The sequence below is a fragment of the Manacus vitellinus genome, unplaced genomic scaffold (genome assembly GCF_001715985.3).
Source record: "Manacus vitellinus isolate BGI_N305 unplaced genomic scaffold, ASM171598v3 scaffold_3_pilon, whole genome shotgun sequence".
In the NCBI taxonomy this organism is placed as follows: domain Eukaryota; kingdom Metazoa; phylum Chordata; class Aves; order Passeriformes; family Pipridae; genus Manacus; species Manacus vitellinus.
The window spans coordinates 34248264-34273213 of NW_021940535.1; positions in this window are offsets into that span (position 1 = coordinate 34248264).

A 24950-nucleotide genomic window follows, 5' to 3' on the forward strand; every position below is an offset into this window, starting at 1 on the left:
CCAGGAAGAGAATTGGAGCAACATGTATGAAGCCTTTCAAACCAGAGTGCAGAATTTGATTTGCTTGTGGTTTACTTCAAGAAAACTCTTTCTGCACCAAGACAACACAATTGTCTGTAAACGCAGTTTTACCTACTAGCAGGTCCCAACCAAATGAAAACAATTACATTAAAGACCACACTATACAGAAAGTCTGTCAAAAGAAGCCTGTTTCCAGCCACTGAGTGAGGAAACATGAGCACACCCATCTTGAATCTCACTAACAAAATGCATTAAAAAATGCTACATAAATTTCACATAACCACAGAAACAAATAGCTACAGACTTCAAACGTAACACCTTATGTCTGCAATAGATGCTGCAAAGTCAGCAAACAAGTCCAATGCTTTGATACAACAGAGTTCCTGTGCACAAGTTGAGCGCTGTTATTTGCTGGCTAAGATGTTCCATATGTTAACAACATATTGTTTTAATAAAGCTTGTTCATTCAGTTTCTGGACTAAAAACACATTTCTCAGGAAGAACCACTATCCTGAGTAAAAGAGGGCTGAACAACCTATTCCTTGGGTAATGATCTTACAGAATTAAAGACCGTGAGTTTGCAGGTTGATGGTTTTCCAGCCATTCATTAGGTCCTCTGATTCTACACCAGAAAGCCCAATAGTTTTTATTGCTTTCATTCTTCATATCTTCCTTCCTAGCTCCATGCATCACTTGACTCATTGTCTAGAAAAGGAAATTTCTGTTCATTTCACCGCTTGGCTGAGGAAAGTATTTGAGCCCCAAGCTAAGAGGCCTGCAGCACTTCCTCTGTTTCTCTAAGTGTTATTTTTACAGAAGGTTATGATGCCAAAGGAGTTCTCAAGGAGAAAGTAAAAAACAGGGCAGAGTGGCTGGACAACACTAGGAGAGACATATGAAGGGAACTGTATCAGCAGGAAGGCTGCTGACTCAGGGAAGAGATGCCCTATAAATGGCAGTACAGAAAACCCCTGCTATCCACATTCCAATTCATGTGCTTTCCTGTTTACTACCCTCTCCCTGTGTCTTACTCCAAGTAGTATTATACATAACAATTCATAGGGCCATAGTAGTGTTGTAGCAACAGTGGTCTGAGAATCTAAGTGACAGAAAGCAAGAAAGAAAAAATAATCACTTCTGTTAGACCAACTTGTATGGCTGTTGTTTGCTTTTGTAAACACAAACCCTATTCTAGCTGTTAAACCATAACCAAATAAAGAAACTATTGGAAAAGTCAAGGGTTTGTTTTACATTATTTACAGATGTGGCAGTAATCTATACACAAACCAAACATTCAACTAAAAACTCTGGTGCCTAAACTGATGTTAGTATATCAGGATATAATTTCATTACAACAGTAAATCCAGAAATTATACTTTGACTGATGAGAGCCACTTTCTAAAGGCTAAATCAAAAATACAATTTCTCTTTTACAATCTCTCATAATGGCTTATATGACTGTTAAAGTTACTGTCACTTGGAGATACCTGACATTTAGAAGATAAATTCATAGGTGCTGAAATGTTATTTGACTCTTCCTCTAGTTAAGCCATTTTACTTAAAAGTTGATGCTAAATATAGATCACGATTGATCTGCACATGATGCAGAGATGAAGTATGTCTGTATATGTGTATGTGAAGTATATTTCTCCTAAGTGACCTGGTAATCTAAGGTACGTCATCAAAAAAGAAAAACATCATACTAAAAGAATGATAATATCTCTCTGGAATAATTAATCATTTTCTTCCTACACATATACCCTCAAAAATATACAGTAATACATTCTCTATAATTACTTTTGTGTCCAAAAAAATCAGACCATGAAAAGGCACTTTACTCAGAATATATATCCCGTATATTTTAATTACTCTACTCTATAACAACAAACGCTGCTTCCAGTGAACCACAGTAAAATATTCTTTATCACATTCATTGAAAGAAAAAAAAAAGGACTGACCTTTTCAGAAACTTTTTTTAATGGGCCAGGAAGGTATCTTATGAGTGAATTCAATGCAGTTACACAATTAGAAATAACAGATAAATTAAACAAACTATCTTTTTCATTCTCATTTTAACCGGGATGCCAATTAACCCTCACAGGAATTTTACAGACATCACTTAAACTTTTCATATCCAACTGAAATCAACAAACCTGTGTTGATTTCAACAGCCTTTACCAGTAGCTGGTACTAAATCAACAAATCTAGCGACAATAATAGAGAAATAATCGTAACAGAAATTTGTTAATCTAAAACTAAATTATAATATAAAAAATAAAATGCAACTGAGTTATCAAAGGCAATTTACCCTTTCAAGAGAAGTTTTAAGCATAAGAGAACAGTGTACAAAAAAAAAATGAAGGAAGGTAATAAACTTACCAAAAATCAACACAAGTTTACAGAACATTTTTCTTATCAAAGTAATCTGGTATTTTTCTTGCATGGGATTACAAATTCCATAGTAATAGTAATTATATAATAAGATCAAATAACGTAGTTCATATTTTCTAAACAAGAAATTCTAAGCTTGGAAGAAGGAATTTTTTATTTATTTTTTTAAATTTAAATCCTGAGCAAATCCTGGGAACTACGTAAACAAGGATATCAATTAGAAATGTGAAACCTGTGCTACCTTTATACATGACACTGTCAAAATGCAGTAGTGAATGTACAATTCAGCAAGGATACTGATATTGGGGAGGTCATTGAAAAGGAACAGAAATTATTAAAGGCCTTAAAAGATGCCATTTTATCAAAGATCCAGGAGATTGACCTTTTGAATATAACAAAAAGAAGGTTGATATGCTATATATACCAAGGTGGGAAGAAAACTCAATGCTGCAGAGCTTTTTCAAACTGAAACTATGGTTCAAACATTTAGCAATTAGGGCAATTAGCTATTCAAACAATTTATATTTTGACAAATTCTTAATTCCCATACTTCATCACAGAAATGAAAAAAAAACAAAATCCCCAACAAACCGCAAAAGGCAGGAACCCTTAACGATGATGCTACACAGGTCTAACTGCATAATCCAAGGCATTCTCCCCATCTCGGGATATTTAGTGATACACTAGAAAACCTTAAATTTTTGCCTTACCTTCCTTTGTCTTTGAGCCCAAACAGAACTAGTTGTCAGAAATCTCTGCAGAATCAGCATTTCTCATTAAGTGTAAAAAACTGTAAGTCATTCAAAACCAGTTTGTACAATACACATGTTAGCAACAAATGGAATAATTGCCTCCCAGAGAACAAAATCAACCTCTGAAATTAAGCGACAATATAAATGAGAAAGTGTTTCCCAAGACTTGTTTGCAATTATGACCAAATTAGTTTTTGCATCACAGACTGGGATAGGGACAGAATGACTTTGCGAAACACGGTTGTGAAAGAACAATCCTGTTGGGTCAGCTGGGGTTCTGATCACAGAGCACATGATAAACACTGCTCAACAAATGATTCAAAGAAAGTGCAGAATACGATTCAGGATCTCAGTCAGAAGACCTGAAACCAGTCTGTATTGCGCTACATGTAAATTGATAATAAATATTACAATTAACTTTTCAGAGCACTCTCATATGGTTAAAAAGGCCATTATTTTAAGTAAGAATCAATTACTAATATGTGATCGTGCCCAAGTGGGGCTTCTCAACCAGCATCCACACAGCGTGAACAAGAAAAGCGAACAGAGCTTGAATTCCCTTGATCCCAATAAATTCCAGCCGCCAGTGGGAAAAATTGGGACTGTGTGCAGCCAAGATATTCATTAAAGTAACTAAGAAAGCACTGAGTTGGACTTTAGGGAGATGCAAAACAGATCAAAGGAAGTGCTGCTCCTCCTCAAGTCTGATTTGACCATCACTGAGCACACGCAGTTACCCAGTTACCAGGCACCACCACAAAAGTACCAGAGATTGTAAAGCACAGAGTACTTTTAGAGCAGGAAAGGCAGACAAGTCCCCTCACATCCAGCAGCACAACCCAGCAGGTCATCCCACATCACACCACATGGAATCCCTCAGCAGCACACCCATCCCGTGGGCAGGAGGAGCGCAAAACTCACAGGGACAGCACAGGAGAAAGACTCACCAAAAACTACAATAGTCGCAAACAGTGTAACTGCATTTTTTAAACCACCATTAATCCTTTTGAATTCCACGCAGCCAAATGTTTACAATTTAGAGCAAATTTAGGAATATGTTTTTCATTTACAGCTTACATGACACATTGATATTAGTGTTGGAGACCATTTGCCAAGAGAAATTACAGGCAAGGTTTCAGCAGTTTGCCTCATGAAAATGCTGGCACTTGTCTGTCAGGCTGCCTTTTATTCTGCTTCTGTTTTCAGGGTTTTTAGAGGAAGTTTACAATCTGATTCTGTAAGGTTTGCAAAACTAGTTAAAAGGCATTCCTAATAAACATTGCCCACAAAGCATGAGGAATGTCTGTATGTCTCTCAGCAGAAGCTGCAAAAAACATTCAGTGGTGAGACAAAATAATTCAACTGCTGGAGTTCCAGGAACCTTCCAGTATTACTAACCAGAAATAAGTTAAATTAAGACTGATACATACAAAAGATCTATCAATATTTTCTGAATAAGCTTTTTTTGTTTTGCCTATCTGCTGATAAACTAAGAGAAAAGGGTGTTTATTTTCTACATAGAGAATAGAATGATTGCAGAGATTTTAAAATTTGCCTGATGTTTAGTTTTTCAGTCCCCTGAATGTAGTTGATCACCACGGCCATTAATTTATACACAGTGTTGGTACTCCTTTGGGACACAGCCAGCTGTTCAATGGGAAGAGAAGACGTGTGAGCTTCCTAAAGTGGCAGTTTCTGACCACATCTTGCCCAGCCTACTACTTCTTTATAGATTACTTTCCACTAAAACATGGACCAGAGGAATTAAATTTGTGTTACAAGAAGAGAAAGCAGGTTTTGATTATGCTCCATCCTAGTGACTGAGCATCATCAGGAAGGACAGAGCAGTCCTGAAGCACTGAATATAAACTTGAAATCCTTATTTATGCTTGTGACCCTTCAGAGTACTTCCTCAACACCACAAACCTGAGGATCCCAGGCCATCAATGTGTTCACTCTCACCAAAAAAAAAAAAAAAAAAAAAAGACATGATCAGGGAGGGCTTTTTTTGTTACAACATGAGAAGCCAGAGTACATGCAGGTAGCCAGATGCTTCAGGTAGCTTTCTGAAGGCCAAGCATCTCCTCACCAGGGCACCTGGTGTCCACACTGCACCTCAGAAGTGACCACATTTCAAACTCATACTTAAGAAACACTCTCCGCTTGTCTCCATGATGGGAGACATCACAGCCCTTATATGAAGATTGATGCTGCATCTTTCTTACCTATGATGGCTATCACAAAGTGAACCTGGGGTGATCACCCAGAGCCCATCCACTCTCCAGACAAGCACAGATAAGAGTGTAATTTAAGAAGAAATACATTTAAGAAGAAATACTCCGCATGAAGAAAGAAATAACCATTTGCAGAGCCATGGATGACATGACAGTACTAAAAATTTCAAGGGGAAGGAATTAAAAAAAAAAATGAGGAAGCACACTTCATTGCTTTGTGACTCCTGCACAGGTCTGGGTCAGTGGCCAGCACTGGACACATATGGGAGTGGGAAGGCTGCAAGCAGCACCTGCCTGCACTGCCCGGCCAGCCGGCCCCAGCTCTGCTGGTGCTGGAGGCAGCACTAACAAGGAATAGCCAGAAAAAACAGCTCCATTAGATGCAGCCCTGAACGCATAAGGATATCGAGGCAATGGATTCATAAACACACCGACACAACTAACGCATCCCTAACCTCTGCCTAAGGGATTGAACCCTTTAAAAATACAGCTGATACGATCTGAAAGCTTCTTTGTAAACGCTTCAGCCAGTTGAACAGGCAAGAAAAGCTAAAAAGAAACACTGTATCTTAAAAAAAGCTCATTGTAGAGACACTATGGCAACTCTGGGGAAAAAAGGAAGAGAGAACAAATGGTGACTTATGAGGAGAAAATACCACCATCATTGCAAAAAAAAAAAAAAAAGGAAACCACACTATAATTATAACAGTTTATTATTATTTTTTATTATCATTCCACATTATGCTTCAGTGTATTTGACATCTGCATTTAATGCGAACAAATGCACATTCACAACTGGCTGAGTCCAAAGTGAGCAAGAGAAAGCATGCAGACTTCAGTGTTAAATTAAAACTGCTACACTTTAATGCTAGTTGGAAATTTTTTTGTTTCCTTCCTCTCACTTGCATCCAGAACTTACAGAACACTCCTGTCCCAGGCCCCAGTTTTCTTGATGTCTGAAATATCAGTGTAAGCTCTGCTTCTTTTTATTTCCCTGTCCACCTCGTTTCCCAGTTTGTTTCACTGCAGAAATCAGCCTTTGGTTGCAGGCCACTCTTGTAAGAGGTGGCAGAGGAAGGGACTAGGAAAGTTGCTTCAACTAACACCCAGATTCAAGAGAATCATACAATATCCTGAGTTGGAAGGTACTCATTGGGATCATTGAGTTCAACTCCTGGCCCTAGAGGACACCACAGGACACCCCTAGAGTGACACCATGTCCCTGAGAGCATTGTTCAAATGCGTCTTGAACTCTGTCAGGCTTGGTGCTGAGACCGCTTCCCTGGAGAACCTGTTCCAGTGCCCAACAACCCTCCGGGTGAAAAATCCAACCTAAACCTCCCCTAACTCAGCTTCATGCCATTTCCTCAACTCCTGTCACAGGTCACCACAGATTAGAGATCAGTGCCTGCCCCTCCACTTCCCCTCATGAGGAAGGTGTAGACTGAAATGAGGTTTCCCTCAGTCTCCTCTTCTCCAGGCTCAACAGACCAAGTGACCTCAGCCACTCCTCGTAAGGCTTCCCTTCCAGATCCTTCACCTTCCTTGTGGTCCTCCTTTGGACACTCTCTAATAGCTTAATGTCTTTTTTATATTCAAGGTGAAGCCACACCAGTGCAGAGTAGGGCAGGACTTGTTTTGACTGGCTAGCAATGCTGTGCTTAATAGTAGCATGTCCTTTGGTGAAGTGAAGAGATAAAACAGAGGGTATCAGGTAATGGGGGAAGAGACAAGTAGGAGATGCTGAACATTTCTGCCAGCCTGAACTGTCAGTGTACAGAAGGTTGCCAAGGAAAAGGTTGCAAGTAAAATAAGAATTTTGTGTGGTACCTGTGGTGATGGAAAAGTGGACAACTATTCCTGATGTAAAGATAAGAGAAAGAAATGTGTGATGTTGGAGAACTGAGTAAGAGCAGAGATGGAAAATACAGAAACACAACAGAATTGAAAATACAAAAGGGTACACAACAGGGGGATGTAGGAGATAGCACAGGCAAATGTAGCAAAGGAAACAGAGAACCTGTCAGATAAAAAGATGGATTTGAAGAGAATAGAGAAAATAACACCCATATGGAAAGCCGCAAAAAAAAGAAAAACTGTATGAGGACAATCATTAGGAGGTGGGTATATTTTAGTTTCTGGCTTTTTTTAAGCTGTTTGTTTGCTACTCTCATTTTAATTTTGAACTTTATTTCCTCCATAATTTGGGGAACCACATGGAGGAATAAACACTTTCACGGTGACTGACCACCACTGATATTGTAACTGCAAATGATGCTCAGATATATTCATATGTACAAGTCATATACACCAACCTTTAAACAACATGGAAACTGCAAGAAAGAAGATGGACAAAAGCAAGGACAGTCTCTCCTTTCTGATAATCCATGTATTTCAAATTATTTCTCCCCACTCTGTCCCCCATACCTCCTTTACCATTTTTCAAATGCATGCTACACATAATTTTACCACAGGGGCCTGCTTCAGCATGCTTTAGATATCAGCAGAGGTTCAGTTATAAGTACTAAGCTGATGTTTTTTCCAGAGAATAACTAAAATCTTGAACCTTGCTGCTTACAAGAATTCAACAACTTTTCAACTATAAAGTTAGTGTGGTCTAAATTTGCAAACCACTTCTCAAAAAAAATTAGTTGTTTTTTTCTCAGATCTCTTAAAATATACACACAGAATATACTATGGAGAATAAGAACTGCAAAAGAAGAAAAATATATACAACCTCCTGAATGAAATAGATTTTTTCACAGGAATAATAATAAAAAATACATTTTAAATGTTGGTCTGGTTTACACTTGGTTATTACAATGCTCACAGCCACCAGTTTTCAGCAAATCCACCTTTTAATATCCAGGGAGGTTCTGCATGAGAAATTTACTTTTATGGTAAACTGAAAGAAGGCAAGGTCACACCTGGAGTTCTGTGTCCAGTTCTGGGCTCCCCGGTACAAGAGAAATATGGAACTCCTGAAGCAAGTCCAACAGAGGACAACAAAGATTATTAAGGGACAGCAGCATCTCTCTTATGAGGAAAGGCTGAGGGAGTTGGACCTATTCAGTCTCGAGCAGAGATGCCTGAGGCAGGATCTCACCAATGTCTCTAAGTATCTGAAGGGAGGGTGTCAAGAGGATGGAGTCAGGCTCTTCTCAGTGGTGCCAAGACACAAAGAGACAAAGACAAGGGACAAGGACAAGAGGCAAAGGGCAGAAACTGATGCACAGGAAGTTGCACCTGAATATAAGGAAGAACTTCTTTACTCTGCAGGTGACTGAGCACTGGAATAGATTGTCCAGAGAGATTGTGGAGTCTCCCTCATTGGAGATATTCAAGAACCGTCTGGATACAATTCTGTGCCATGAGCTCTAGGATGACCTGGTTTGAGCAGGAAGGTTGGACCAGATAATTCACTGTAATCCCTTCCAACCTGACCCATCCTGTGATTCTGTGACTGTGAAATGAAATTATAATACTAAAATGCTAGTTACACTGCAATAGCTACTAAGTATCAAAAATGGGAATATCAAAGCCTACAATGGTACTCAACAAAATAACAGAAGAACTTAAAATATACTACTATAGATCAACTCACTACCTAAAATAGCATTTGTGTCATAACATAGCCTCTAAAACCTCAACTGAAAAATTACATTTCACTGGCACCAGGTCTTGAACAAATGCAGAGTAAGATAGTCATTACTTACTGGTTTAGTGTCACATCTAGGATGAAAGATGATCCAAAAGCATCAACCTGGAAGCTGGCTCGAGCAATGTGGGTAGACTGCAATATAGAAAAGACCGGAATTATTATTCAGCCACAACAAAACATATTGTACTGGTTTGTGAACGCAGAAACAAAATATATATATACTAAGTATACAGATGTTTCTTAACCTGACTCTGGACATTGACTGGTGGAGAACAGCTGAGACGTTACTGGTTTGGTCAGTCACATATACATTCACAATTCTCACCAACATTACCTGACAGAAACTTCATTCAGACAGACTCTCATTTAGGACCATAGCAATGGGCTAAAATATGATTAGTTGCATTTTCTGTAAAGCTCTGACTCACCACCCTGTAACCTATCTCCTCTAAAAGGGCCCCAAAACTCCAGCCCCCTGAGCAGTCACTAAAACCAAAGAAAAATGGGTGGTAGAAACTTTCTTTCTTTCTTTTCTTCCTTTCTTTGCCATATATTTTCCTCACATGAATTCCTTTCACAGTCCTATAGAGGACAAACATGGGAATACTTCATAACTCATGATCTGCCAGAAACAGTGTTTTATTCTAATAGTAGTGGAAGAAAATACTCAGCTATCCAATAGAAACACAACACAACTCTCAAGAAACAGAACAGCCATGTTATGTAGCTAATTAATAAGAAAAGCTACTTGCAGACACTTTGGAGGAGTATCAACTTTGTTCTTATTTTCTTTCCATTGAAATCTGCACATTAAGATTTGAAGCATGTAGACAGAGGACCTAAGAGGAAACACTGAGGAACCACTTAACAACTCTCAACTACACTTCTCCAAATAAATACAATACAGGATAGTACAACTGTAACAAATGATTTATTGAAAACTCTGGGAAACACAGGACAGGATGGGATAATGTGAATCATCACATTCACTCTCTAAAACTACTGGCAGGCTTTCGATAGGCATTAAATCCAGAAGAGCTGAGAATACCAGTTTCCCTGGAAAGGAACAGCATCAAAGAAACAGAAAGTCAACGGAACCATGACTTTTTTGATTATTACGTTTTTTAGTTGCCCTACAGCAAAATTTTCTTTTTATGTCTACATATATAAGCATGAGTATTAATAAATAAAAAAGACAACAACCATGAATATGTTTCCACAAACATGATGAATGCTTTAAAAAAATAAACAAATGTCAGGACAGCTTCTCTTAGCAGAGGACCCTCAGGCTCAGGGCCCTCTATAAAAATGCGTGGCTGTGTCACTGCAGTGGACATGCATGCAAAATTGCATGACAAGAAAATCCACACATTTACATTACACTTCAGAAGGACACAGTAAAACTGGAAAGCTTCTTAGAAAGTGCCTCAGTTGATATAATTCAGTGTCAGATATCCTTTCAGCTATCCCCATTACCCCTAACACAGGCCATAGGTCTTTGCTAAGTGCTTTTTATAATTTCTGAATGATTTAAGACCTTCTTTTTTGCACAGTTGTATAGTCTTTGACCAACTAACTGAATATAACATATAATTTAGCTTACCTGGGCAAATAATTTCAGTGAATAATTACCATCAATATTAAAAGCCTACTTTCTATCCAAAAAAGATTTTAAAAATAATAAAAAAGCAAGCCAACAAACATAAAAAAGACACAGCCAGTTGGCAATGAAAGACACCACAGAATGTACAGACACCCACAGCACATACGGCACCCACATGTAGGACCATCATTTAGCTATTTCTGGCCTGCAGCAGCTATGCAGCCACAAATACAGTAAAAATAACCATCAACAAATTATCAAGTTATGATTGTTGTTTCTTTTTTACCTCTCAGGCTTTAGAGTCTGCTTTGAATGATTTTAAAATTTCATCTTCTCTTGCTAGATGTGAATTCTTAAGCTGCTGCTCACAAACAGGATGTGACAGGCCAAGTATCAAGTAACATAAAAAGAGCCAATGGTAGTTTTGTCATTCCCTTGTTCCACTGCAGCACATTTGCTAACCTTAACTAACCTTCATTTACCTACCTGCACTGCAACAACCTCCTTCTGATCAACAAGTAATGGCAATCCAGTTGTTTGCTTATCATCATTACATTATTAAATGCAAAGAACATTCTACAGCACTTTTTTGTTTGTTAACAATATGTGTCATCATTCAGATTTCTTTACACAGTATAACCAAGTCTTCTATACAACCATATGCTGGTATCAAAAGACAATTAGTCAGTAAAAACAGGAAAAGCCTAACATGGATTTCTAGATGTACATATACTAAATGTAACATCTGTCATTAAAATGTATTCACCTCACAGACCATAAAAGCAAAAATTACTAGATTGTTTTGGTTTGGTTTTTAACCACTAGGTATATTGTACCATATTGATTTGGTCTGGGAGATTTCCGCTCTTGAACACGTCTCTAATATAAACAATTAGAAGGCTAATGTATTTCTAAGGTGACCCTGGATCAGTTACTCCCTGATAGAAACTACTGATGTGGACTTAAGGGAGAAAATACCTCTTAAGAAATTAATATGGAAAATTACACAGATGTAACCATCTCTCAAGACTCATGATACAAACCCAGAAAGCTTACCATTAATTTTAAGCTCAAATGCAATCAAGTGTATCCCAAGGGTATTTCAAGCCTACTGAGATACCAAAACATTTTGGATAGCCTGACAAACTCAGCCCTTTCCAGGAACTGCAGCCCTTCCTTCAGCCCTGATATGTGTTTGTAAAGCACTGCCACACTGCACGCTGTGGGTTGCTGCCAAAAATGAGCAGTTCTGCCCCATCCTGGCCATGTGTTCCCACCTACTCTCCCTTGTCAGCTCATGTGACTAGCCAGAAAGTCTGATCAGCATCAGAAAATTAATCATCACATGGAGTGGGTCCAATTTTTGTCAGACAAATAAGCTGATCCAAAGAAACCATGAGGTAGATGCAATGCAAAGAAGCCAGAGGTCACACCCAAGAGAGACTGAGGAGGAAGACAGATTCCCACTTTTGATGGCAGACAAAAAAATCTCATTCAGCATAAAAAAACCATATCCCTTAAGAGTTCCGGTCAGTACACTTTTTAAGATAACCAGATATTTAGAAGAATTGTTAAGAACCACAAAATAAAGAAATGGATTTTAAAAAGTCTTGGCTCTACATTATTTTCAAGCTCAACTACCTGCCTGCTCAGTGAATAGGTAAACTGGCCAGCTGCAAAGGAAGCTTACATTCATAGACATATGTCAATAAAAGAACCCAAAGGAAGGAAATAAGTACTTTTCCATCTATACCACCTCATTCAAACAGAAGTAACAAGAAAGACACCTGCAAAGGTCTCTCTAAATCACTGAAGCAAGACAATCAATTATGTCCTTCAGTTCTCAAACCAAGGAATTCTCTTGGAAAATTTGAGGTTTTTCCAACAACCATCAGCTTGACACATCAACAGCTGACAACTGAGTCATAAAAGGGGAGTTCTTGGAGACCAGAAGAGATGTACTCAATGCAGAGCATGAACAAGAGCCAGGAAAGGAGAAGCTAACAACTTAATGGAAGAGTGCAACGACACGTCTCCAACACAATCAAAAAGTTCTGAAATTTTAATGTCAAGCAACCGAAGAAGGAAAACATCAATAACAACTCTGAAATTAGCTCCAGTACTTTCAGATGCAATTTCTAGTGGTACATAAATTATATTACCCTGCAAGCCCCTCCAGAAGGAAATACTAAGCATCCCATGCATCCAATGCAACTATGAGAGAGCTAACTTCTGTTCAATATTGTTAAGTTTAAGCATCTCAGTGAATGTCTGAAAGGAATCAAAAGTAAATGGAGTGGAAAGGATTATTTCAATTCACTAAGCACAATAGTATTTTATCTAAAACAAAGATTAAAAGCTTGAATTCTAGAAAAACAAAAGTGGTACGCAAACCCTGCTGCCAAACCAAGAGCAATGTGATTCCAATTATTTTAAATCACCTGCTCCATGCCTCAGGGATCAATCACTGCAGTAACAGAGGAGATGGGCAATCAGTACCAAATATGACTACTTATTACAAAGAAACACAACTGAATAATGATGTCCTTTCAGTACTCTGGCTGGGGTTCAGCTTTCTCCAGAAACTGGCCCTGAAGAATGAGTGTCTGCGAAGGGAATGCATGTACATCAAACTACAACCAACATACATCACTGCAGATCAACATCATTGCACTGCACTGGAGGTAACCTCAAATGTGTCTGGAAGATTTTCATTTCAAATAGGTCAAATACCTTAATCACCAGTGAAACACTTACAAATAATCAAACTAACAAGAATTTTGAAAGGAAAAATTTAGACATTTTCCTCACATTGTGTATAATTAGCTGAATGCTGAAAGCAGCACAGTAGCATGATGACTAATATCTTTCCTCATAAAATAAGGAAAAATAATTAAAAACATATCATAATGCCATGTGCAATTCCTCGTAACATGTTTCTTCCTTTAGAAGTATCCTTAAGAAAGCACTTAGATACTTTTTAATAAGTTTTGCTGGAAGAGATAACAATTTCCATCAAAAAAGAACAAAGTCTTTCGTAAAAAAAAATAGAGGAGAAAATCCTATTTATATGCTTGCCCTTTGATGTAAAGAATTTTATATTTACTACTATTTATAGCATTGTGGTTTCTAATTAAAAGATTCTGATCAAACTTGCAGACTTGAAAGAAAAGCACCAAGAGAATCAAGAGATAAAATAATACAGGATGATACAGGAAGAGAGAACTTAAAAACTATGCTTTAGAGTTTGCAAGAACAATGAGGTTTTATAGCAGGCATTTGGTGATTTAGTCACATTTAGAAAATAATAGATTTCTTAGATATTAATTTAATTCCCCCCTCTCTATTTCACAGAACAGAAACTTCAGCTTGCTAACAATCCTTTAAGTGTGCATGAAATAATTGTTTCTTAAGTTCAGTAAGGACACAGATAAGCCAATAGGAAATCAAAATAAATATATTAGTGAAATTAAATGACAAATATACTAAAAATTTTAGTAGATTTACCTAAAAAAGACTTAACTGCTGGTTTGAAAATAATCATTACACTTAAATTTATACTAGAGTAGAGGAATACAGTGCTAATTGGTACATGTACACACTATAAAAGAACAATTTTCAGCCTCATTTTTGTTGTAATAAATCCAGAGTTATGGAGTACACTGTTGCTGTATGTAAAGTAAGAAATTTTTTCTAAAACTGACTTTTTTACTTGTACTGGGAAGAAAAAAAATTAAGACTTTGCTCAGAGACAAAATTCAGAAATAAGCCTAGGTCTAATACTAAAAATAAATATCCAAAGTGAAAGAATTTTCTTTAAAAAATGCACAATAAAATATAGCTGCAACATGATTTCCTCAGGTCTTCTCTATTGCCATTTGCAAATATCTAATTTTAATCAAAAGTTCAGTGTCACTGAACTGGATCCACATATCATAGCATATTAAACAACTACAAAATTTCTTTTTTTACTTTCCCTGGCATTCTCGCAATATTTATAGGCACTTGGTGTATTAATCACCGTTATTTTTCATTCTTCATGCAAACTCTCTCTTTTTATCCATTGCATAAATCTAAATATCTATGGGGCATTTGGTGGGGGGCAGTTTATTTAATGAAAAAATGCAGAAAAGAATCATGGTTTTTACAAAAGGCTTTTACAGCTGACTCTTTGGGGTACATTTAGTAAACAAGTTATTTATTCTGAGAAAAAGCTAGAAATAAGAAAATATTTTAATAGGTCCATGTTCATTTTTTAATCCTGGATCACATCTGTTCTCCATGCCAAGTGAGGGTGGAGCAGAGGGAGACCGAAACACCATCAGCTGGAGTGTAGTGCCAAAGTCCAGTTCACTGTGGTCATAAATATGACCTAAAATAGCTTTTCTCCATATAAATATCATAGTATCAATGAACTCTAAGACAGAAGCAAGAACTACTTGTACTTCTAAAATGCCAGTAATTAGTCTTATCAACAGGAAAAAAAAAAAAAAACAACCAAAGCAAAAAACCAAAAAAACTCTTTTGTTTATTTGTGTGTTTGAAAGCAAAGGTTGTTCAAATTTGCTCAATATAGTAGGGGGGGGACACCACCAGGAAAAAAAGTCCCAAGTATGAACTAATGCAATGTATTGCAGGTGTCACTGCTGCAGAGTCAGTGCCTGGGCAGCAGCACAGATCCTTCTCAGGTCCTACAGGGGTGTAATGCCGAGCTATGAGAACTTGGCTGTATCTGCTCACACAGCTCGTCCCAGACCTCCACCCAGCACTCCAAAACTATGAGCCTCTTTAAAAAGTTAGAACAAATTGAGTAAGAAAAAATAATTCTCATTTCCCCCGAAACCTTCTTTTCTTGCTCTACTTCCTCAACTCCACTTCATTTTTCTCAAAAATTCACACGAGGTTAAATGATGGAACAATGAAGACAGGAAAACTATCAGCCTGTCACTGATAGCAAATTTAGCATGAGCTACCATCTGATTCCACAGATCTAATAGGACAAATTTAAGTAACTGAATGGGCAAGATGCTGCTTCCCAATAGGCAATCTAACACTTGTCTCCAGCACCAGAAAAGCCCCGTGGCACCAGATCTTACACTCGTGCTTTTAAATATAGAGAATGACGTTAATTTGATTCTAAAATTTTGTTTATAACTTTTGATTTCCTAAGAGAGTAATTACTGCAAGTCTTCATATCACTGTGAAAGAAAGAACTGCAAGAACTTTTGGGAAGCCGTATTTATTTTTTTCCCCTTTTTCTGGAAGGGAAGCAGCAAAGATTTATGTATAAAAGGTTACATACAACTAATTTGCAAGAGGTCTTAAAAATATCACTACTGGGGCAAAAGCAGAAAAATTGGTGCCTGCTGAACCTTGTATTTTTAAAATGCACTCAATAAGGTTTTTCATCAAATACTAATGACTAGGGAAAGTATGACCAAATAGGTTGTTATAAGTGTGATTAATCAAGTACAGGGTCACGAACAGAAAAGAAACAAAAATCAGGAATGGAAACTTGCAAAGTTCAGAATCTTTTCCTGCCATAATTCATACAAAAACTTTGATAACTGTTGGAGATCACACTTGCAAAACCAAGAAAGGGCGTAAACAGATACTCATCCTGTTCCCCAGGAACACCACAGTTTCCATTGCCTTCCACTGCAACTGTGGCTTTCAGAGGGTCAGATCTAACAAGAAAAAGAATGCTACCTACAACCGCAGTAGTGCAATGTGTTCCATCTATCTCACTCAAGAGCCCAGGACCTGACACTGCAATCAGATGGGGAAAATACTTCCTTGTGAAGAAACATGAGATCAGATGGAAAGGACTCGAACAAGGACAACCTTTCCTCAGTGAAATACTCCTCTCCCAAGGATGTCTGGCAGTTTTGAGTCAGCGGAACCCAAATGAGCCACTAGTTGTGCACAGTTGCAGCGTGAGAGGCAAACAACCAACACACCACCCATCTGCAGGGGGAGAGAACACAAAACAAGGGCAGTAATGCAAGCACCATAGGCAGCACAGACCCATCTGGACCACTATGTCATCTATCTGCAGAAAGGGCTATTGTCTCAAGGACCCCATCTAGGCAAGAAGGAAAACTCAATGGATCTAAGAGTCGGGAGGAGTGAACGCATTTCCTTCGCCAAAGCATATGGTGCCTTGAGGTCATTTTTGGCTGCATGTTTTCCAAGCTCTGAAAGGAATCAATAACATTTTAAGAGTCCCTTTTCAGCATCTCTTGTAGGCTTCACAAATGAAGGAACAGAGTTCCACTACCAGAGGAATCTATAAAACCCCTTTATTATGCTACCTTTACATTACAAATTGACACCTACACTTGACACCTAAAGCCTCCCAACACGGTTAATTTCTCCCATGAACGGCTCTGGGCACGAGCAGAAAGTTTAGTAACATCTTGTCAGCATCACAGACTAAGAAGAGCTTGACAAAACTTGCAGACTGTTAGGCATGCCAATATATTGCTCAATCAATTCCACAATAATACTTTTTAAATATGACTCACCCTCTACATTTAAGTATCAAAGTCCTGCTTAAAGTTGAAAAGTGCAAGAAAAGCAAACTTCAAAACTCCTTTTCCTCTTGATACAGACAAGGAGATCAAAACAAATCAACATTTTCATTCTATATATTTTCTGAAACAGCTGATGGATTTTTTTTATTCCCATAGAGTTTCAGGGGTTGAAATACTCTAAGGAGACATTTCTGGAACAGAGTGTATTTCTACATACTACTATTCTCCTGGGCAATTTTTGAGTCAGGGCTGTAGCCTCCATACTACTATACATCACACTTCCACTAAAAGGCATTTACCTTTTCCTAAACCCTGTATTATTACTTCATTCTGGAATATGTGTTTTCTAAAGCATTGCCACTTGCTACAGTTTTCTGGTCTAGCAACACTCATTTCATTAAAAAAAGGAAAGATACTGTACAATAAAATTTAGTATAGGTAGACAAATCAGAGCTGGTCAAATTACCAGCTGAATCATCAAATTTCACTGTATGATGGCAAATGCCCAGCAGCAATGCCATGCTTCTTTAACTTATTTTAACTGAATCCAATTTTCAAGCTGCACTCTTAATGACTCAACAGTTAAATGGTTCTATGTCATTTGCCACTTTCTTGGATTTCTACATAATCAATCGTGTCTTTAATTCATATGACATGGGCTTTCCACTTGAACTTACCCAATCAGCAAGCCCCCATCATGGGAGTGCATGCCACAGCTTGGTAGAACACATTCTGTCCATGTGCTCAGCACTCCCATGCAGCACTTCAGCCACCTTTGCTGCTCAATGCTCAACAATAAAGTTTCTGGGAAAAAAAAATGAGCCTTCCCTCACACAGTCCTCCCACCAAAGCATTAAAATCTTACACAGATGTAATCTTCTGTGTGCAAAGCTCTCATCTGCACTGAACATACCTCCATCTGAGGAGAAAGATGTTGTCCCACATCCATGCTTGGCTGTGGCTCAGCACAGCTGACACTGCACAGTTCATCCCTGCAGCAATGATTTATCCTGCTCAGATTAATGCAACTATTGCAGTGGCTTCAGAGGAGTACTATCAGGGGGCATCTGCAGCTATGAAGAGCAAAATTTCATCTGACAGGCCTCTGTGATCCTATATGTGCTCCAAAAGACATCTCTGCAGAACAGTGTATCCATACAGTATCCAGGAGGCCACTGGCAAGCCAAAGAAAAGAAGATAACTAGAAGGGCTCTGAAGGCTTTCTTGTCTGAAAGTTTTCCACAGACAATCATAGCAAATTTGATTTGGTTTAAAATAAATTATGTAAGTCAAAACTAGAGAAAAGGGAGACAGGTTGGGAATTACAGTGATTTGTGGAGATGTTAAATACAGCAGTTTTGATTAACATGCAAGAAACCAGCAATACACTATTTCTAGAAAATACGATACTGAAAAAATATTATCTAGGGACAAAAACACTGAACCATATCAGTAGATGAATGAGAAAGAGATATTGTGTAGGAAGACACCACAATCCTGTGTCCAAGACTGGTAAGCTTGATCCTCTAATAGTGCTGGACTTTACCCTCCGCATCCACAGTTATCCAGATTGAGAGAATACACATGGACCTGGCCTGGCAACCAAATCATCTGAAAACAGACCAGTGAACTACTTCCAGTGAAGCAGAAGGGCAGTCTACCTGGGAGAAGCAACTTTGTCTCAAACCTATAGGAGTGGAGGACAAAGAATCCCCATCCTCTCAAGGTGGCTGCACTAAGTGGAAGGACCACAAAACTCAGCAGAGCTGATTTGGGAGGGAAAAGCACTGAGACTGCACTAGCCACAAGGACCCACAAATTACAGAGTTTAGCCTTATCAGGCTTTTGAAGGTTTTATACAGTTCTATTGACCTTTAAGCAGTGTTTGACAGGATAACTGCGATAATGTTTTCACAAGCAGAGCCCTAAAAAAAGTTGTTAGTTTTGAGTCACTTAAAGAGTGGTATGATTATTGGGAAAACTACAAAGGGACCTGGACAACCAGAAGGATAATATAATACCAGATCTACCATGATTGTGTACACATATGTCCATAATGATCTTGTGGAAAACATTTCAGAGTGCATGTTAACATCATATGTACTTTATCCATAATTTGGTTAAATCTCAGCAAAGTTTATCATGACACTCCTTGTAATGCAACATGCTTCTACACCATGAATGTGTTATAGCTGATATAGCTGATTAGCCACTGCAGAGGTCCCAGAACATGTATACTCCGTGAAACAGTGGCAGAAAGAATATTTGGTTTGATCCTGCACTCACGGGCACCAACACAGAGCAGGAGTGAATACAGACATGTTGATTACCAGAGCTAGAAAGGACTTCTCTATCAGACTTTTCAGTTACTACACTGATCATGGCAACGAGCAAATGTTGGGAAAATACTTTCTATATGAATTGTTACATCTGAGCCTTTAAGATTCTTCTTGACTGTAGATAAGCCTGTTTTATGCGATTAAGCCATAGCTTTAGGAAGATCTCTCTTTTCAATGCTGCTATGGCACAAGCAAGAGAAGATAACACAAAACAAAGATTTTCCATGCAGTCCTTTTACCCAAACTAGGATTTTCAAATATACCTACGTCTTTTTACCACCCCTCAAAATCTAAGTCCTGATACAATGTTTCTGCAACATGAACTCTGAAGCAGCGGCTACCTGAGGTTTTTTGATGGGTGATTTTTTTGGACTTACGCATTTACTGTCATAACAAATCTCATTATCAAGCAGGGAAAGACTTTCACTGAGCTTGCAGAGAAGGATAAATTAGGAATTTGAAATATTCTTTGCTTATAAAATACCAAAACACACTATGAGTATTTTATAAAAAGGTGTATCTGAAAGTCCCTCTTACATTTGAGAAATCAAAGGACACTCTAAATGCCCTTGCATCATTCAACAATCTATAGCAAAGTGTGGCTTTCAGGAAGGCAAGACCTGCATCAAAAGTATGGGTATTTTAACCATCATTTACATATTCATAAAGTATTGCTAGGTTGGTGAAGTATCTTACCCCTACACAAATACTGCAGAACTGCATACAGTGAACATGCAGGAAAGTATCTCACACACTTTGCCTAATGTCTTATAAACTCTAAGGGAAGAGGAAGAAGAGGCAATAAGGAAGGAAGAAGACCAAATTCAGCAACAAACCAAAAGCATGTTATTACTCACTATAGCCCAGTTTAGCCTTCTGCCCTTTGGTTTTGTGATAGGATGAACAAAAATTGCACCCAAGTTTCTCCAAGAGACCACAGTCATTAGATTAAGTGAGCAGAAAATAATTTTTAAAATTGGGCAATTTCTCATGACACTTCTCTTTTCAACAGTCACCATCCATCAGTCCCAAACTCTAGAGATTTTTTATAAACCACTCAACAGTCAGCACTCATACTTTAACCAAAAAATTACTAGTTGTTTGAGCTACCTGACACAGTAACTTACAATACCAACAGAAGTTGAAAGTATCAGAACAGAAAGCAAGAGTGTTTTAAACAAAGTCAGCAGTTTCAGAAGTAACTATAAAGAATAGGGATATTCTGTTGAAGACCAGAGCAAGAGGACAAGAGTAAGAGAATCCAATAGCAAAGACTAGGTAACACCTGAATAACTAATGAAGATTTCAACTCTAAGTGTAAGCAGAGCTATGCAAACTCAGCATGACAGAGCAAAGTTTCACTGCAACTATTATTATCAATAAGAAGTCATTTAAGAAATCTGCAAGCCATGCTTCCAAATTGGTGTCTGCAATTCTATCATTTGGTCACAAACAAATCAGAAACGCAGGCTGTGGAAGGCGAATAAATTCTCTGCTGAGAACTACTGACTCACTCTGGACTACAAACAACATGTACTTCTGTTTCAGCTCAGTCCTGGAGCCCTCTCACACCAGGCTCTCTACAACCAGGTCAGCCCTTTTACTCTCTAGGAAGGAATCCAGCGTACCTTCATGACAACTGGCAATGAGCAAGTGAAAAACAGCCTGACAAACCGAAATTGCTATGTTTGTGTAAGGCATTCATAACAGCAGAGATGAGGGAATCTATGTCCATAGTAGGTCAGAACCTTGTTCCCGCTGAAAATCATTATAAATCTCACATATTTCCATATCAACACCTAGATATATCAAAAATGGATAATGCAATAAAAGCCACAAGAGGAACAATGTTGTCCCTCAGACTGTGTATGCAGACCTACTAGCATGACCATGAAGTGCTGGCCTTAAGGAGAACTGGGACCCTTCACTGGTGTTGTTGAGTGGCAATCTCCAGCTGAGAGCAAGATCACTTTCAAGTTATACCGAGGGTTCAGGGAAGGCATCTGTTAGGTGAAGGCATGTAGTGGTCTGGTACTCTAATCATCAGCTGGAAAATGGACCTCATCTTCCCAACCAGAACATCGGATCCACAGAAAACTACAAACAACATACACTTCTGTCTCCAGACACAGCTCGGTCACATTTTAACGAAAAACACATCTGCATAGTATTGACTAAAGGAGAATATTAAGAAACTTGTGGTTTCCCATGTGCTTTTTACAATACCAAAATACAGCTCAAGGCACAGAGTTAAAAGGTTCCTTATAAATGTCCACAGTAGGATCTTTCTTTCTTTTAAACACAAAAATCTTAGCTCAGCCTGCACTGAATGCCCCTGACATAGAGGACTTTCATCTTCTAATAGGCTTATTTATGCAACTGTAAATTAAGTGTCCATTGCTAAGATCCTGGATTGTATTAATAATTATATAATATTAGCATATTTTTAGATATATCTTATCTTGATTACTCCTTAGATTAAGTTCTGTGCAGCTGCTAACAGGCCCCCTTTGGGGAACAGAGAAATTGAAACAGGAGTGTCACAGATACTGGTAGTGACTCTATTCCACAATGGAATTAAAAGCAGAAACCCAAAGTCACATGAATTCTCCTATATCCACTATATACTGTACGTTCAAACATTAATAACATGAACATGTAATAGCCTACAACATTTGCCTTGTGCTATGTTCTGAAGTCCAGTAATGTTTGACAACTATTACTGTAAGCACATTAATTTTTCTTAAGCAGTTACATTCTGGGCTTCTAGGATGAGTACACAGATTACTTTCTTTATATTTAATAGTAAAGCATGCATGTTGAGAAGTCACTCAACAGTTATGGCAATGGCAATGGCCCAAAAACCCCAAACCAAACAAAACAAAGGATGTTGCTAGAGAAAATCCTCAACAAATGATAAAAACAAACCACACATGTCTGGAAATCTGCAATCCATCACTTCCCAGTAACTTCTGCCTTTAATTAGCTGCTCTGACCTCCTTTTATCGTATTACACTCCTCTGGCTCAACTCCATCTTAAGCCTGTTCTAAAACTCCAGATTTGCTAAGGCCCCGCTTTGCTTCTGTGTTCCCCTGCATGATCATCTTCATTTCCTTTTGTGCAATTCCAAACTCAGGCTTGTACCCTTCTTGTACAACTTCTGCCCTTTCTGCAGCTAAAGCTTTCATCCAGGAATTAAAGGAATCCAATCCGGTTTAATGCAACTTCCCTCTCTCCTTTTATCTTTATCCAACTCAAAACACAATTAGATTGTTTTACATTAATTCAACTACAGCCTTGTTGTCTAGTCCTCTGACTGCACCCTCCCATTCAGGTATCTCTATTTTTCTAGACATGGTTGTTCGTCCTTCACTCACTGAAGATTCTTCCTCAATGCTTCAACCTCCTCCAAGAAGCATCCTCCCTAAACTAATCCAGAAGGCCCTTAGGTTTGGTTTGAAATCTATTCCAGACCATTTTTTCTAACTCTCATATATAGCTATTCAAAGATTACTAGCAATGAATAGAATAGGGCATGGAGACAGAATGTATTTAATCATAAAATAAACTAATACATATGGAAATGTTACAGATGGAGAGGGAACCTCTGTTCCCCTACCCTTCATATGCCACTGATCTTGGGCTGTTAACTCTTCAGGGCAGGCATGGGTGTCTCTTCGTGTAAGAGCAGAATCCAGCATCTTTATACTTTATGCGACTTTCATCACACGCACAAAAGCAACCATAAAAGTTAACTCCATGAAGTCAGTCCATAACTTTGATAAGCATTCTGGCAGAGGTAAGAGTGTTGGGGTTTTTATGGGATGCTAGACTTTAGGAGTCAGGATATTAAATTACTCAACTGCAACAGTTAACACCAACAATACAAAAGTACCTTCCTAAATGCAGCTTCTACAAAACTTCATTTAAGCAAAGTCAGCCACACTGCTGGTCCATTACCACCGAGCTGACTCAGATCTCTGGGCAAGGGATGCAATATCCTGCAATTAGGATGTAACCATGCCCTGTGCCAGAATCACAGAAAATCAGTACTGCTCCACTCAGTTTGGCCTGCTCTGCAATTTTCTTTCTCCAATGCACTGCCAGGTACCGTATCCTTCAGTGAGTAACAACCATCAGATACCACAGGAGAGGCTGGAGATATTTTAAGCAGCAGAGGGGAAACTTCTTCATCAGGAAGAAAAGTTACAGTTGCACAAAGAGCTTTACATATTTACATTGGTTTCGTGGGGGGGCTGCTGTGAAATAAATGTATTTAACCCTTTTTAAACCATTTGTGTTACTTTTTTTTTCTGCTTGGAGTAATATTCATACTAACAACTGAATTAGGTGAGAATGACTTGAAAACTTTTTATGAGCATAAGATCTGGTGAACAAAAGCTGAGACATTCAGAAAAATAAAACCCATTAAATAGCAGTTTCTTCTGTAAGAGAAGTATTTTAATAGTAATACTAGAGTGAAATGCAACCATTACTATATTTTAAACACACATGTCACAAAGTGTTTCAACTTGTGACTGTTCAGGGGCCTTCAAAGAATCCTGAAATGCCTAGAGGATTTTTTTTTCTTTTTTTTTTAAGCAAAGCATTATGGACCTTTAAGAATCCTATTTTATTGTACTGTAAATACGGTCTTCACATCTGAAAAATCTTTACATAGAATAAGTCACATTCAGAGGCTAATAAATATGCTATGAAGAGCCTGCTTATTATTTAACTACACAGAAAGAATACAAGCTGTCAGTGCTTATACTTTATGGATTATAAAAAAGAAATATGAGACAATTTTTTCACTTATTTTGTTACTTAAACACAAAGCAGTCAATTGGAAAAGGAAGAAATGGAGGCCTGCAACTCATCTTGGATGTCAGCAGTTGCTTCAAATGCACAAATTTTATGTTCTTCAATAACAGCAAGGACTCAATGTTTTTTTATCTTTAGATGTAACAGCCATGTACCACCTCAAACATGATCAGTAGTGCTCAAGATGAAAATTACTGTATTTTAATACAAATTGGGGCAGTTATTTGTTAAAAGTTAGAGGGATTGGTCTTCATATAACACAGATATGTTTTACAACATAAACATTGCTAGGTTAATGGTTGGACTCGATGATCTTACGTCCTTCCCAACCTGAACGATTCTATGACTCTATAGAATTTGAAAACATACTCCGGTTTGGGTAGCAAGCAATATGTACGTTAAATTGCTATGTTATGTTCACATGTTGTATTTCAAGCAATTCCCCTCCGATTTCCAATTTCTATTTTTAAAATCACATCCGAGCCCACGGAACACAAACCCACCCTGCCCCACGCTTCAGCCAAAAGCCGAAATTAAGCTGCAGCGTTTTAAGCCCCGCTGTCGCAAAGGCACCGCAACTTTCATTTC